Source organism: Poecilia formosa, unplaced genomic scaffold, assembly GCF_000485575.1.
Source record: "Poecilia formosa unplaced genomic scaffold, Poecilia_formosa-5.1.2 Scaffold233, whole genome shotgun sequence".
Lineage (NCBI taxonomy): Eukaryota > Metazoa > Chordata > Actinopteri > Cyprinodontiformes > Poeciliidae > Poecilia > Poecilia formosa.
The window spans coordinates 421638-437517 of NW_006800172.1; the positions used below are offsets into that span (position 1 = coordinate 421638).

Consider the following 15880-nt stretch of genomic DNA (forward strand, 5'->3'; position numbering starts at 1 on the left):
TGGACTATATTGCTTTGACAAATTCTACTTAATTATTGTTTAAAGGTTGGAAGCATTTGACATTGGCAACAAATGCTACAATGTTAGCAAAGCCATTTTTCTCAAGCAGAAGGATTTGAGCTTTTTACATGTTGAAGTTTGTATTGTTTTAGATGCAGACACATCCTTTTCTACAAATGATCAAGCGTATACTAATAGAATGCTGTGTCATTGCATTTTAACAAATTATTTTCTTATTTGTAAAATACATTTAATGCGCGTTTGTGTTTCTAATAAGCTAAAACATGCAGAATGTGACGATTGTTACTCGATTAATTGTCAGAACAATCGTCAGAATTCTTGATTACTGAAATCATCGTCAGCTCCAGCCCTGCTAGTTATGACTGGAAGACGGGACATTTCCAGCCGGCTATTTCTGGAAATGAAAGCTTGACCAGGTTTTCCTGTTTCATTCCAGCAAAAAGAAGGCCTAACATTTCACTGTGGAGACATGGTCATTGACAAATGTTCCACAAACCGTCGCAACACGCAGAGAGCAATTTACCACGCTCCCCAGTCAGTCTAATCTTCAAAGGATGCTGTTATTGTGGGGGGTGGCTTACATCCCTCTCTATCCACACACACACACATACACACACATACACACACAGTCCCCGGCCCCATCCTGCCACCAAGTGTCAGGTAGTGTTAGATTATAGCTCATGTCAAACGAACACCCCTCTGAAAGTGGCAGTGCTAAAAATGTTGATGTGCAGGTTTGGCTTTTTTTTTTTATTTTTTTTTTTTAAAAGAGCCAATATAGAAATGATCTGCTCGTCCCCGGGCCCTCGCAGCCTGCCGAGGTGAACCCAGACAGCTCCAACCTCTAAAGGGATCAAAGTCCAACTCCAGCTGAGCAGACTGCTTGTAGCTACAAAGTACTGGGGAGGGAGAGCACCGACGCTCTTTAGCCAATCGTAGGGCGCTGAAACTGCTCAGATTAGATTGTGCTGCAGCGAAAGAGGAGACATGTCATCAAGGGGGTTAAAAAAAAGAAGAGAAAAGAAATGAGGAGAGAGGAACAAGTGGGATGACAGAGGGAAGGAGGTGGGTGCTGAAGCTGAGAGCAGAACAGAGGGGGACGAAACTCTGAGCCAAACTTGCTCCCCGTCTGGTGCCAACACATTTCATCCCATTGTCTCTCCTTTTCTTTTTTTTTTTTTTCTTGTTTTTTTTTTCTATTTTTTCCCTTCCTGTTTCCAACACGCTCTGCCAGACACGGTCCACAGCCCAGATGAAGCTCTGGGCCACTAGTTTGGAGGAGATATAAGGCTCCAGCAAAGCGCTCGCCCGTCTGCCAAGCCTTTGCGATAACCGACTTTGCCAAAAATCGCCACTGTAATAATAATTTGCTGTTTTTTTTAACGTGGTTTGAGCGAAACGAGTGGCGACCGCTTCCACCTCGGCGCTGACGTTCCGCCGCCTGCGAAGGCCAACGCAACAGCTCGACGATAAACAGCGAGAGAGAGAGAGACAGGCCTGTGCCGTTCGCATTCCAAGATTGCTTTTGTTCATGGGCATTAGGGCCGTGTAATGCAATTTATTTTTGATGAATGGCTGTAAATCTTTTGCTTTTATTCCTTAATCCCCGAAAGCTCAATGCGCAAAGTGTTACCGCACTAATAAACTCTCTGCAAGCAGAGTACTGGAATTTCATTTCAAACACCTTAACTCCCCCTGGTCCATTTCCCCCCCCATGCATGTGTTTTGTTGGACACTTGGCAGGTACGTGTAAATGACTGTATGTCAAAGTGAAAATGCATGTCAGCTCTGTGGGCTCCCGTGAGCTGGTGATGAATGCAATTAGTTTCACATCGCTAATGCATAAATAATGACTCCCTCCGGAATGCGGCGAGCGTCCTCTGTCAAAACGCTGTCGTACGCAGCTCTGGATCTCTCCCTCTCCCTTGAGCTCTTTCCATCTTATAGGGTAATAGAGGTTGGCGAATGCATACGTGAAGCGCAGTTTTTGGAACTGGTGAAAAGATAGTGCCATTATTATTCTCTACCAGTCACATTGTTTTGTGGCTTTGTTTATGTCTTAGTAAGTCATTAGCAGCTGGTGAATCACTGGCAGAAGAATGTGTTGCAATGGACTTCGTAAAATTTGCATTAGGACTACAATTCGTTTGCCAAATCTGCAAAGTTTACGACTGTCTAATTTAGTTTCGTATTATTTTAAAAAGTAGGATGAGTGTAGTCAGTAAAAAATGGATTCATTAAAAATATGTCAAATTTCAAAGTTGTTACCATTTGCGAGTTGACTATATGTCAGAGAGAGGACTTCTGTTGTCTATAGTTGTCAAGAAGCAGATTTCACTGTCTGTTAGTGATGGGATCCGATTAAATAACAAAGCTATATATCCACAAAATAAGCAACATTTTCAATTCAAACACCATAAATGATAGAATAAACCGACATATGAGCTCAGTAATAAAGAAAGTTGTTGTTTCTAATGTTATTCAGGTTATTTAACCATCAGATTGTTTTACAAGAACTCATCATTCGTGGAACTTATTTAGAAATGTTGACTCTAGATGCTAACATTAGGGACGTCTCTTCCCCAACACTACATTTTTAGCATTGAAATGCTATTCTATACTTGATTAGCTTCGCTGATAGGCTAACTCCTTTTAGCACAACTTAAATACAATAGTCTTGTCAGCGTACCTCCAGATTGTTTTTGAAGCAAAAGTTTACCTCCAGCGGGCTGAGAGAAGTGGCTTTGTCGTCCATAGCTGTTCGCGGATGTCCCTTGTGCGTCAGATTTAAGGGAAATACTTGAAACATACAAATATAAAAGTTCCAGTCAGAAAAAAAAGTGAGGAATTGTGTTATAATTTTAAAAGTCCTAGCCTTACTTTATACACTAAAGACCTGTTCTATAAATATTCCACATAAGGACAAGTAAATGCAGCGGTATTCTGTAAGAGTAGGTAGAAATTCCCACAAACAGAAAAAGCCTTACCAGAGATACTCAATACTGTGATGAGATTTAAAAAGCAAAGGTTTGGGTCCTGGAATGGAAAATACAGTCAAATAAAGGATGCCCCAACAACCCCTTGGTGAAAATAATGTTCAAACTTCACTTGACATTGGTCTTTTATAAACCAAGAGTCTAAACATCCTCGTTAATGTCACATAATAACAACCACGGTGATTCATGAAGAAAATTCATCACAGTCAATGTTCTTCTCATATCCCGATTTAAATTGTGATATAATATAAGACCAATGAAGGGCCTGATACACAATTTTGATCAGGCCCTTCATTGGTCTCACCTCCTCAGATGGCCACCATGGCGCCAACAACCTCCAGGATAAACGCGTCTGCACCGCAAGACGAAATGAGTCCCGCCAGCTGTTCTCAAAATGTCAGCCGTGTCCCGCAGAGAACGCGGCTCCTGTTGATTGAACAAAACACAAAATCAGAAAAACACACTCGTTCCAATCCGTCCTCCTGTATTTTTCCATTCTCCAGTAAATAATTAATAAAAAAATAAAAGTAAAAAAAAAATCCATAGACCACACATGGATGGGCGCGTGGCCCTCAGCCCGTCTACTCATCACCATCGCGAGCTAATTTATTAATGATAAATGTACTGGATTTGAACGCTGACAGGATGATGAATGCGAGGGAAAGTGTGAGTATGCGTCACGCGTGAGGGACTTCGGTGGATGTTGTTTTCTTTTCTGTCAATGTAACTAAATGACAGATCCAGCGTGCATCTGCAAACACAGTAGTTTACCTCCGCTAGCTTACGTTCGAATTCTGCTGATCAACACTTGCTCTGACCCGTTCCCTACCTTCCCGTCTGAAGAACGCAGTCGGAGTCGGACGTGCAGTTTGCCCGGCTGGGAGCCATACGTTGTTCGTCCTTGCATTTCGTAATGTTTTTTTTTTTGTCCCCTTTATTAGAAGCCACAGTCCAGGTTCATTCTCTCCTTCTCTCCTAATGTGCAACGTCAGCTGCAACTGTGTAGCTCAGTTCACAGTTTAGTGCACAAGATGTTGCCTTGTCAGGACTCCACAGTATTTTAAGGGGACGGACAAAAAAAAAAGAAAGAAAAAATGAAAGAACATCATTAATTCTTGTCAACAAAGAGCATGTGCTTCTTATTTTGTCGTTCCGTATACCATATGGGGCAATACATGGGCTTCACTGTGAGTCTAACAAAGGACCGGGATGCTCTGTGCTTTTCTGATTAGAGTCCAGCTGAACCCGCTTGCTGACTCAGAATCCAATTAAATAGATCAGTGGATTATTTACATTAAGCTTTCCTCCTTCAGAGCTAAATCAAGCTCCAGACCAGTCGATTCATCCATGTCCAGAAACTTTAGCAGTTCTGCTGTACGGCATCCAGAAGTTGACTGACCCAAGGGAATTAAAGGACCCCAAAATTGACACCTGGCTTTTGGGAACATCTGTAGAGTCAGTGAACACCTTCGAGACTGAAACTCTTCAGCAAGGTGTCGCTTTCATTCAGCTTTGGTTGCTGTTGCAGCTGCTGCACGTTCAAAGCAGCTTTCCTAAGACCAAGTGTTGAACTTCTGCTAATTGGAAAGATATTGAGCAGTTTAAGCCATACATGGAGTCAGACATTTTGTTCCAGTTTGTTGGGTTTAAGATTCTTCACAGATTGCCACTTTGAACTAGCCTATAGGAAGAAACAGGAAATACTAAAGGTTGCTTTACACAGGAATGAGTTAATGACTTTACAGTAGAGAGCAACGTTTGCTTTGGGTCGCCACAAGTCAGCTAAAGTCCGTAACACAGTGGTCCCTGGTTCGATTCCCAGCCCCAGGTCATTTACAATATTTGTGCTAATGCATGATGTTAAAATGTGATTCTTTTTAATCGTATCAGTCATGGACCATAACTGAGGCAGCAGTCAATCGTTTTTCACAATTCTCAAACATTGACTCGTTCTCTTCACCAATAGATCTTCTCATCAACTCCTTCATTTCCCCGTAGGAGGAAAGACTCATCACAGCATGATGATGTTCTTTGATACGCAGTGTTAGTTTTCTAATTCTTGTTGCCTTTTGTGTGTCGGCCAACAGGTTTTTGGTTGTGTTTGCTGTGCGCCCCAACAGACTAGATGAACACTGGAAATAGAGAAACTTCTAATGGTTTTCTTCTTTGCGCTCATCGAAGGGTAAGTGGAATCTGTTTGAACTTCACAATTACACACCGCTTTGTGTTCGTCTGTCACATAAAGCTGAAAGTTTGTGTCTGCGACGTGACAAAACGTGTGAAAAGTTCAAGGTGTGAAGTTACTTTTCCAAATCATTCCGTCGCCTCAGAGGGAAAATGTTGTACAAGCACACTCTGCACCGAGTTTCAACTCTTACATACCTGAAAATTATTTGAAGTGAAGAAAAAAAAAAAACAACCAACAACAATCAAAGTAAATGTTGTCTTTTGTGTGTTTGCGTTTGTGTTTTGCAGATCCGCACGGTGTTCTCACGCAAAAGTCAATAATTCAGCTCCTCGGCTTACGTTACCCTGGAAACGGTGTCTAATAAGTGAAAACATTGGAGCACACATCACAGACACAATGTTTTGAATCTCACAAGTTGCTCGCTGGTATGGTTTGCATCACCACCACAGAACAGAGAGAGGCAGAAAGAGAGAGAGAGAAAGAAAAAAAAGGAGACTATTTAAAGCTGAACAGGCAGTTCTGCTCATCTGAGAACATTACCACAGTAAAACAGCAGGGGAAACTTTTACCCTGTCTGTCATTTGCAAGGTTGACATTACTGAAGATGTTGGCACATTAGGTGAGATCTCGTTAATAATGCTCAGTGGGCATCGTTAGACTGCGGGGTTTACGCTGCTTAAGCCCAATTACGTGCGAATTAGCGGAATACACGCGGGTTCCGTTTGATAGATAAATCGGAGCATGCGTGTTATGAGAAAGACGTCTGGGAGTGGCGTTCACCAGGCGCAGTTGGACAACGGATAATTGCGTTCTACATTTGCTTATTTTTTTTTTTCTTCAGTCTTCAGAAATGAAACTGCACTAGAGTCTTGCTCGCTGTTGATGCACGTGTTCATAAAGCACGATGGTTTTCATAACGAAGCGCTTTGTGAGAGGTTTGTTTTCGCCACCAACTCCGGTTGGTGTGAGATGCGTTCAGAGGTCGTACGCCCTTCAGGGAGAAACATATAAGACTCCTTTTTTATTCGAAATGGAAAAGTTTCACCGAAAGAGGAAAAACCCAGAGAAATAAAGAATTGAGAAAGTATCACGTTTTCAACAAAATGACCTTTGAAAGCAGCTTTGCTTGTGAAGGTTACGTCTCATACAGGAGCGAGGAAAAGCTGTGCTTGCTGAAACCTGTATGTCTGACAGGAAAAATGGTTTTAATTCTACAGTTTATTTGTTGATATACCTAAAAATGCTTTTTTCATCATGATGCAGATTGTAAACAAGATTTATACAGATTGTAAGTTTTACTTTGAAATGTAAATCTAGGATTTTACATCCACTCGTCATCGGCTTGATAGACACATTCATTTGTAGCTTTTAATGATCTATTTGAGTTCTTTATTTCAATTTCTGTTTCAGGTTGTGATACCAATACAACATATCATCACCTTCCTAAAATAATGGCCTAAGTCGTTTTTTGGGCAACCACGTTTGCCAAAAAACGACTTAGGCCATTATTTTAGGAAGGTGACGATATGTAGCTTTGCTTAATGTTAGCTTGATTTATCCATAGCAAACCAGTTTTGACATCTGTTAGGGATCACTGCTCATCATGTTTCAATTATCTGGCCTAACTTGTCCCTGTAAGATGGAAAGAAATGCGCTCAGATTCTTAGGAACAACCCAGAAACCTCCAAGGCTATCATAAACTGGACATGCTTTAACACCAGTGTTAATGTACACGGTGAAGTTAGTTTAGGTTTTGAAGTGACATAGTGGTGGAGTAGACGCTCCTTATGCGACTGCTGTTACTCCAGTACGGCGAGGTTTACTGTGTGATAACTGAATAAAGGCCACTTAAATCACAAGCAAAGATGAAAACAAGATCGTTGGGACGGCAACCGAGGTTACGTTCACAATGCAGGCGAACGCGACCCATAAGCAACCTATATCTGATCTTTTCACAGCAGTCTGAATGGACAAATTTAGATTTTTTTCACCACCAAAAATAATAATTTGCGTCACTTGGGACTAAATCGGATACGTATCTGATTGTTTGCTAAACGTTTGCAGTCAGAGCGGTCATGTCTCATTTTATGTTACTGGCGCGAGACGTGCGTCATAATTCTGAACCAGCAGAAGTCAGACACGGTAAATCCACATGTAAACAATGGCTGAAAATCATAACTGTGGACGACGATCCTAAAGACATTAGGATGTTTTGGAGTTTTGGAGTTGATAAAAAAAAAAAAAGCTAATGTTTTGTTTGTGGAGTCTTAGACTTGTTGAAGAATTATGGACCAAAATGTGTCTGTGCCACATTTTAATGAACCCCACCGTTTCCATGTCCATTCTGAAGTTTGTGTATGGTTTGTAAAACCATTTTTTTATCCTACAGATTGTAAGAGAATTATTTATTAAATGAGTAGATTCCTATGGCTACTATTTAAACACTGTGAATTAGAGAAAATCTACAATACTTTAACATTTATGCCACCAGTTACAGCTTTTGTTGTCAAACAACTTTCATCGCTGAATTGAACCGTATTGAATGGTGTAACGTCATGGAACGTTTTTGCACCACAGACATTTTTTTGAGACATCGCGCCGTATTTCTTTAAGATTCCATGTTGTCTGAAGAAAATTAACTTTCCTTGTTCTAAAGAAATAAAAGTGACCTGGTTCTCTGAGGACAGCAAAAATAATGGCTCTCTGACATTGAGTAAATACGGCATTAACAACAGATTGTATAATTGTTCTCAGCTGCTGTAAACACAAATGCACCAAGATTCAAAAGCCTAATTAAAGTTGCTTTCAGGATCACTTTCCTGTTTCAGAAGTCTGTAACTACGAGCACAAGCTTTTTCTTTAGCAGCTAATTACGTCAGACTGTCACATGTTTACATGTTTCTTCAGTTATTCACAGCTTGAAAGGAAAAACTGGGCATATAAAAATGAATAACTACGAAAGAGGCACACTGATTTATCTGCTGCTTTTGAAATTCTAAGGGTTTTCCGATTTAATCAAATTAAGTTTTTTTCCCCTTTCATTATTACATCACTGAAAAAAAATCTCAGTAATATTAATTAAAACTTCAGAGATAACGCCATGTTTTTCCTAATTATTACTATTCAACACAAAAACATAATTCCTTATTATCACCCTAGTAAGACATAGTTCTATTTCTTTAAGGGATACTGTTTTTTTTTTTTTTTTAATTAAGAGGTTGAGAGCAGCTAATAACATTGCTGCAGCAGATCAGCATCATGTTGGATAAACGCTATGCAGTTCCTCCTTTAGATTTAAGCTAATGGTAATTAAAGAGGTGGAAAGATCAAAGCGGCTTTCAGCCATCTTAAGGATAGGGAAAGGTGGCCTTGACTCAAAAGTTTAATGTCTGAGAGGAAAGGTTCTCAAAGAAAGAGAAAAAAAAAGGTACAACTGGCGTGGGAACATTCCTAGCTATGCCCATTATGCCATTTTCTGTAAATTATCATTATTGGAACCGTTTCCTTCTACTGGGTATTTTAAGTAATTTATGAATTATATGTCTTTTGTGAACGGTTGCTAAGCCAAGCTGCTGCAGTGACCTTGAGCAACCACAACGTACTTGTATCGATTCTTTTTGTCAGACGCAAACGCTGTTGCAAAAAATGTTGCGATTGTTGCTCTTCTAACGTCTTTTTTCATTTCTCTGATTGGCAGTCAATGCTTAGCCTAACTGCTAACATGCTTACATAGAGATGAAAAGAGAAAAGCATAAACCAGCCAGAACTAAAGGACTCCTCTGAATAAAAGTATAAACTTATTAAAACCAGAAAACCCATCCAAGCGGTATGTTCCACAAACACCTGTAATACTTTTTCCAAGGTTGTCTAAAGGATCAAAATATATACCCTATATATTACATACGTCTTTTCATAACACTTGTTTTTAATTGAAGCATTTTTTTTCCCACCCATTCTGAACATCAATGCCCACTGGGCTGATGAATGCAGTCTGATTACTGACGAGCCATGAGAGAGAGAGGGAGAGAGAGAAAGAGCTGAGTTTTTTTGTTGAGACCAATCTTTTTCTGTTGCAACATTTCTAATGAACAACGTCTAGCCACCATTTCATTTATTGCCTTGGCTTTTTGTCACGTTTGTCTGAATGAAATAAGTCATGTTCTCAAGCACGACTTTTTCAGGCTTTATGTCAAAGTAAATAAAAAAGGAATGCAATTTTAATCAGGAAAGTCTACAGTAATGGATGCAGTGACTGCTGGCACTAGAATGTTTCCACCATTTTAATAATTCTGACCTTAAAGGGGCGGTATATGATGTATTTTCCAGGCCTGTTGTGTCATTTTATAGCAAAGTGAAGTAACCATGTTACCTTCAGTTGTTATAAAAATAAGTTCTATATAAAATATGTATAACAAATATGATTTAAAAAAAATGTAGTTCCTGATTTAACGCCTTGAAATTGGACCTCTGTCTCTTTAAGGAACTCCTACTCTTTCTGAAACTCCGCCTTCAGGAAGCCGTCACAACATGGCTTTTCTATTAACCCTTTAACAACGTTTATACCAGTGTTTCAATGAGAAGTAGCTCCTATAATGAGCTCAGCAAATGCTCGGTTCCACCAGGTGTTTGCTAATTGCGGCTGGCTAGTCGGAAGGAGCTGAGTGGGGGAGTCAGCCTTGACAGCTTGGAAACTGTAGGTCTGAGGAGGAGCTTCCTTCTCGGAGGCGGAGCTATGTCCACCCAGGCGTTTTGTACAGCTGAATGGTTGTGATTAAAAAATTTCTCAAACACGGATGAAATAATCACAGCAACACTCCAGGTATGGTTTTGATTAAGGACTAGCTTCATAACATGATGTAAAGATAATAATAATAAAAAAAAGATGACTATTTTTGTTATTCCTCCTCTGCGTCAGAACAATTCAGGGCACTTTGACAACTTTTAGTTGAGTTTTAAAAAGTCTTGTGATCTCCAGCACAGATAAAATCAGAAGCCTACCGACATATACACACACACACACACAACGGGGTGCCTGCCCTCTTCCCGTACATGCGCTGACTTAAATGGAATCTTTAATGGACTTGGAGGGTCATCACTGGCAGGCTGGGCGCGATAGCATCGGTACTGTGGCTATGACACCACTGGGCCAACTGAAGCGGCACTGGAATCAGACTGGACTAATCTGCCCACAGGGCTGACGCTATCTGCAGGCTCATCTCTGCTAGGAATGAGATCCCTCTCACGACCTTCACCAGATTCTTATCATAGTTGGACAAAAAAAAAATCCAAGCGTGTGCGAGTGTGTGTCTTGGCAGCCTTTATTGAACTTCTGAATCTAAGTGTGTGTGTGTATGTGTGTGTACAACCTCTGGAGATTGTAAGGACGGCTGTCTAAGAGAATGTATGAATGTGTGTGTGCGTGTGTGTGTGTGTGTAAGGAATATGCTGAACATAGCGAGCTGTACAGCTCAAACGGTATTAAGTGCCCTCTATACTCAGCATGATGGCTCTAATCAGTACAGAAAGCTGGGTCAGCTTTGGGAATTTATTAAATATTTAAGGGTTCACCACAAATCCTCCATGTTCCTTGTTCTGTAAGTAAGCGAGTATTAGATCTGTGGTAACTCTGCAGCTGCCAAACACAAAATAGCAGCAGAAAATACGTGTGGCCCTAGAACGCTGGTAAAAAAAATAAAATAAAAAACGTTAAAGGGTTAAAAGAGGAGCCATGTTGTGATGACTTCCTGAAGGTGGAGCAGGAGCTTCTTAAAGAGACAGGCTGGATTTTAATAGGAACTTAGAAAGATATTCTTAAGAAGATGCTGTCTGAAAATGTACTGCTAGGTTGTTATTGTAAATCAGATTTTTTTCTTAATAATTCACCTGGTTAAAGCTGCAGTATGTAACGTTTACAAAGAATATGTTTTTTAAATATGTGCTGAAGCTGTCAACATGTGACAGTGCAGTATGAGACAGATAATCTGTGAAAGAAAAAATCAAGCTCCTCGAACTTCTCGAGTGTTGACTACAAACAACCAATCACAGCCAGGAGCAGGGTCTTTGTGTTGTTAATCAACCTCCATTTGGTGCTGCTCACACCCTGTCCTACGCTGCAGCTAGCATAGCCTGTTGCGAATGCTAGTCACGTAAACGATCTTTGGGTAACTAAGTTGTTTCTCTGCCATTCGCACATTTGTCAGCGAGTACATGGGGTTGATTGACAGCGTTAAGACCCGCCTCCTGGCTCTGATTGCCTGTTTCTGACCAGATTCTTCAGACGGCAACAGAAGCTCAGGGAGGACTTAGAGGAGATTGATCTTTTCACAGATTTTCTGTCTTAACTATTATGTAAAAAACTTTTCTTTCCAAAATAAAAGCTACAAACTGTGGATGCAAATAAAGGTTAAATAAATAAATGAAAACTGACTCGAGGGATAATTTCCTTTTTGCATCCGACATCACATTTCGAGACACTCGAAGCTGATGCAGCCGGTCTGTTTTTTGATAATCTGTGAGAACCAAAGTATCCCCGGCTTTAACGTGGTTTTAATGAGCAGCTTTTCCAGGAATTTATCCGCTGTGGGGTGTGATGGCCACAGACCCGTAACTATCGAGACATGTGACATTTAAATCAGGCTGTGAGCCGCCGTAGAGATTTATGGTTTGCAGACAGAGTCTCACTTCACGCTGTAATATACCCCCTGTTTTTTTTTTTTTTTGACTCAATAATTATGGATTACAAGCCCGACGTGACGGACACACGAGCAGCTGCAGTCGGAGCAAATTGAAAAGTGTTAATCAGAAGCCCAAATGTTTAATTGCAGAAGCAAACAGAAAACTCAATTTGTGTGTTTTTGCTTTTGTCTTCCTAAGCATCGCTGCCTCTCTTTGTTTTCTTTTTGTTTTATTGTTTTTTTTTTGCACCTGCAATGATCGATTAAAAACAAACCCGGCTCTTTCAGCGGAGAGACACAGTTTAATGGCCCTGACACAGAATTAAATTGTGTTTGCCGCATTGTCACAGTTTTAATTTTACGAACGATTTGCTATAATTTCGGCCTGCCCTAGCGAGACCCGGTCACGTTTTCCCCCCGTTTCTTTCTTCTTCTTTTTTTAAAGGCATTCAGAAAAACTCGACTCTTCCATAACGTCTGGATGAAAGGCCGGCGGAGGAGAGCTACTAAAACTTCGTTCTGATTCTCATTTGTTGAGAAAAAAGGGGAATATTGTTTCGAGATTGTCCCAGTTAACCCATTCTGGACCTTCGAGATCAGAATTTGCTTTCAGACGGGGGAGAAAGAGACAATGGGGGCTTTCTCTTGTTGCGGCGAGACGATCTGCTCTGAACGTCGAACGTGGCTGATAAGAGCACATGACTCAGCTGTGTTTCCTCTTTATCACAGTAAGCTGCCGCAGAATCCATTATCTGGCTCCTTCAATACCACCTCTGACAGAATGAGAAACCGGGGGGGGAGAGGGGGGAAGAAGAAGGAAAAAAAAAGAGATGGATAGAACTTAAAGGAGATTTGATTTTGATGGAAGCTCTCCTGCTCTGTCCTGAGCTATGAATTCAGACGTAGGTTTTGCACAGCTGTGTGGAAAGATGCGGTGACATCTTTGCATTAACGATGTTTTTGTTTTTATATATAAAAGGATTGAATGTGTACTTTTTTCTTTATGTGTGTTCACTGGAACGTCAAAATTAGTTCATTTGGAGCTAGAAAGTGAGATATTTACTCAAAAAAAGAGTCACAATCTCACAGTATCTTATTTTCTGTAATTGTTCATTTGAAACTCGACTACTTTAGAAAAAAAAGACAAGCGATAAAGAGTGCAAAAATTGCAAAAGCTCATTTCCAGAGAGAAAAACCTCTGGTATTGTTTCTATTATCAAACAATTTGCCAGTTCTGGTTTACTTAAAGGGGCAGTAACATGTAAAATTGACTTTTTTGAGTGTTATATCATGTTATAATGTTATTCCCTGAAAAAACAAACCTGGAGTGTTACTTTGATTCTTTAGTCATGTTTTAGAAATCCTTTAATCTCCCATGGCAACCATTCAGCAGGTCAAAACACAGGGGTGGACCTAGCTCCGCCTTCGAGGATGAAGCTCCTCCTCTGAGCCACAGTTTCCAAAATTCAGAGCTTCCACCTCACTGAACTCCTTCAGACTAGCTGGGAGCAATCTGATTGTGATGGCTTCCTGAAGGCAGAGTTTCAGAAAGAGAAACAATTTCTTAAAGAGACAGAGGCCCAATTTCCATGTACGTAATCACAGTCAGTTTCTTTTAAGTCGTATTTGATATATCCAGCTTTTATATAACAAGTGAAGGTAAGAACTACTTGATTTTGGTATAACTAATTAGCGCACTGTGTAAAAGTACTCGCTCCTTTCCGTACTAATTGAGTTTTTGTTGTTTTGTCATGTTGGTCCAACAGTAAATACTTCCTTAGGGCCTTGGGAAATTGGTCCTCAAAACTTTCCATCCTGTCCTCTTGAACTTGACTTCGGCATTTTGGCTCGACCTCATATAGTCCTTTAGTTTTGGTAGTTTTAAACATAAGGTCAGTTAAAAATATGTTTTTCGTGAGTACTTGTGTATTTTTTGCAAATAATTGTCTTTGTTAATGTACACTTTTCTACTGCGTTACCACCAAAATAAAATCATGCAATATTTAAATTTTTTGGAGGAAAAAAGATGTTTTTTTTAAAAAAAAAAGGCAGCGGCATGAATTCGTTAAAAAATTGACAAAAATCAATTCCCTCCAAACAACAGTCACTCCGATCAGATCAACATAATCCCAAATTTGTGTTACTTACTTTCTCAGAAATTGTGTGTGTTCATTGTTTCTTCCCCTATCAGCGCTGGCGCTGGGATAAAAGCTGCTTCTTGAGTCTGTTTGTTCTGGCTTTAATGGCTCTTGAACCATCTGCTCCAGGGAAACCGTTCAAACACAGAAAGTTCAGCGTCAGATGAATCTTGTAGAAAGTTTTAGGTTTTTTTTTTCTCCCCCAAACAGAAGGAACTGCAATGGCTGCTCAGAAGAGGGAGGCCAGAACTGTTCTGGGTCGCAGAGATGATCCTGTGGAGAACTGCACACAGAAACAGTTTGTCAGGATTTAATGGAGCTGTGGTGGAAGGACACCAAGAGTTTCTGGTTCAGAGGAAGTGTCATGTAAAATTGACTTTTTTCAGCTTTACATCATGTTAAAATGTCATTCCCTCATCGAAAACAAACCTCGAGTGTTGCCTTGATTCTTTCACACATGTTTGAGAAATCCTTTAATCTCCCGTGGACCTAGCTCCGCCTTCGAGGACGAAGCTCCCCCTCTGAGTTTTCAAGCTTCCGCCTCAAAGAGCAAACACCCCGACTCAGTTCCTCCAGACTAGCCAGCAGCAATTAGCAAACTGTGCGTCTTCTGAGCTAATTATCGGAGCTACTACTTAGTGCAAAACTGGTAAAAATGTTAAAGGGTTAATAGAGGAGCCTGCAGAAAGAGGAGTTTCTTAAAGAGACAGAGGCCATCTTTCAAGGCGTTAAATTACAAAGAACAATTTCATTCAAGTCATATTTGATGCACACATATATTTTTATAACACCTGAAGATAAAATAGATACTTGATTGTGCTATGAAAGCAAGCGTTCTAAGTGCCTGGGGAAAATACATAATGCTGCCCCTTTAAATGCATTTCTTCAACCCATGTGGACCAGATGCAGAAGCTTAGTATATTTTTTTAAAAGGTGACACTCTAAATATTTAACCAGGCAGTCAAACGTATGGTGAATGAACCATTTTGTAGTTATTGATGTGGGATCACATAGAAATCTAACTCCTTTTCATCTTGTTTGGATTTTTATTTTGTAGCTGTCTATGGAGGGCTAAAGATATGGACTTGGATGTCAGATGATGCAATCCAGTTTACGAACAGGCTCTAATATTTAACCAGAAAGAGGAAACTGCGTTGCCTGCCTGCGGGTCAAGGGTTTGTTCTCTTCTTTCATTTTAGCTTCTTTAGATCAGCAATCTTCACCTGTGCTGCCTCATCATCTCCATGTGCTTCACCTGATCAGGTGAGCTCTTGACTTCTCCACTGCTCAGTTTCTACGTCCTGATTAACATCTGCTCACCACGGTGCTGCTTGATGCTACGGGATGAACCTAAAAATGAACCAACAGCATTTCTGTCACAAAGGACCTGCTATTTATTTAGAAAATGTTTGTTTTTTTGTTTTTTTTTCAGAACACGAATTGTTCGCTCAGTGTCGGACAGAATTAGGCTTTTCACTCTTGTGGGCGTAATGTGACTTTAAGGAGAGTCAACCAGACTCAGTAGCTGACACTATTCATATGTTCCTGAACTGCACATCCATTTGTCACGCTGTGAAACACAGATTCATACTGAGTAGATTCATACTGAGCACGTCGCAGTGTGAAGGCAGCAGACGGAGAAGGAGAAGAAGCGCTATTCAGACGAATCATGGTGGGAAAAAACGCATAAATCTGTTTTTTTGTGGCCTTCAACTGTTTTAATCTGAGCAGCTTTGGTTCACGTGGCTTAAAGTTTTGGACACCAACATTTGAATGTAAATTCAAGCTACAAACTTTATCACTGTTGCTATGGGTGACCATCCATCTAGAGCAGTGGTTCTTAACCTGGGTTCGATCGAACCC

At 40.4% G+C, this 15880-nt stretch overlaps 1 long non-coding RNA gene across 1 annotated transcript; it reads left to right on the forward strand.

Annotated features, from left to right (window-relative positions):
• Window positions 1-5104: 5104 nt before the first annotated feature.
• Window positions 5105-14445, forward strand: LOC107838265 (uncharacterized). The gene is made up of 2 exons (XR_001664330.1): window positions 5105-5199; window positions 14228-14445. It is a non-coding gene; the product is annotated as an uncharacterized LOC107838265 (long non-coding RNA).
• The last annotated feature ends 1435 nt before the right edge of the window (window positions 14446-15880 follow it).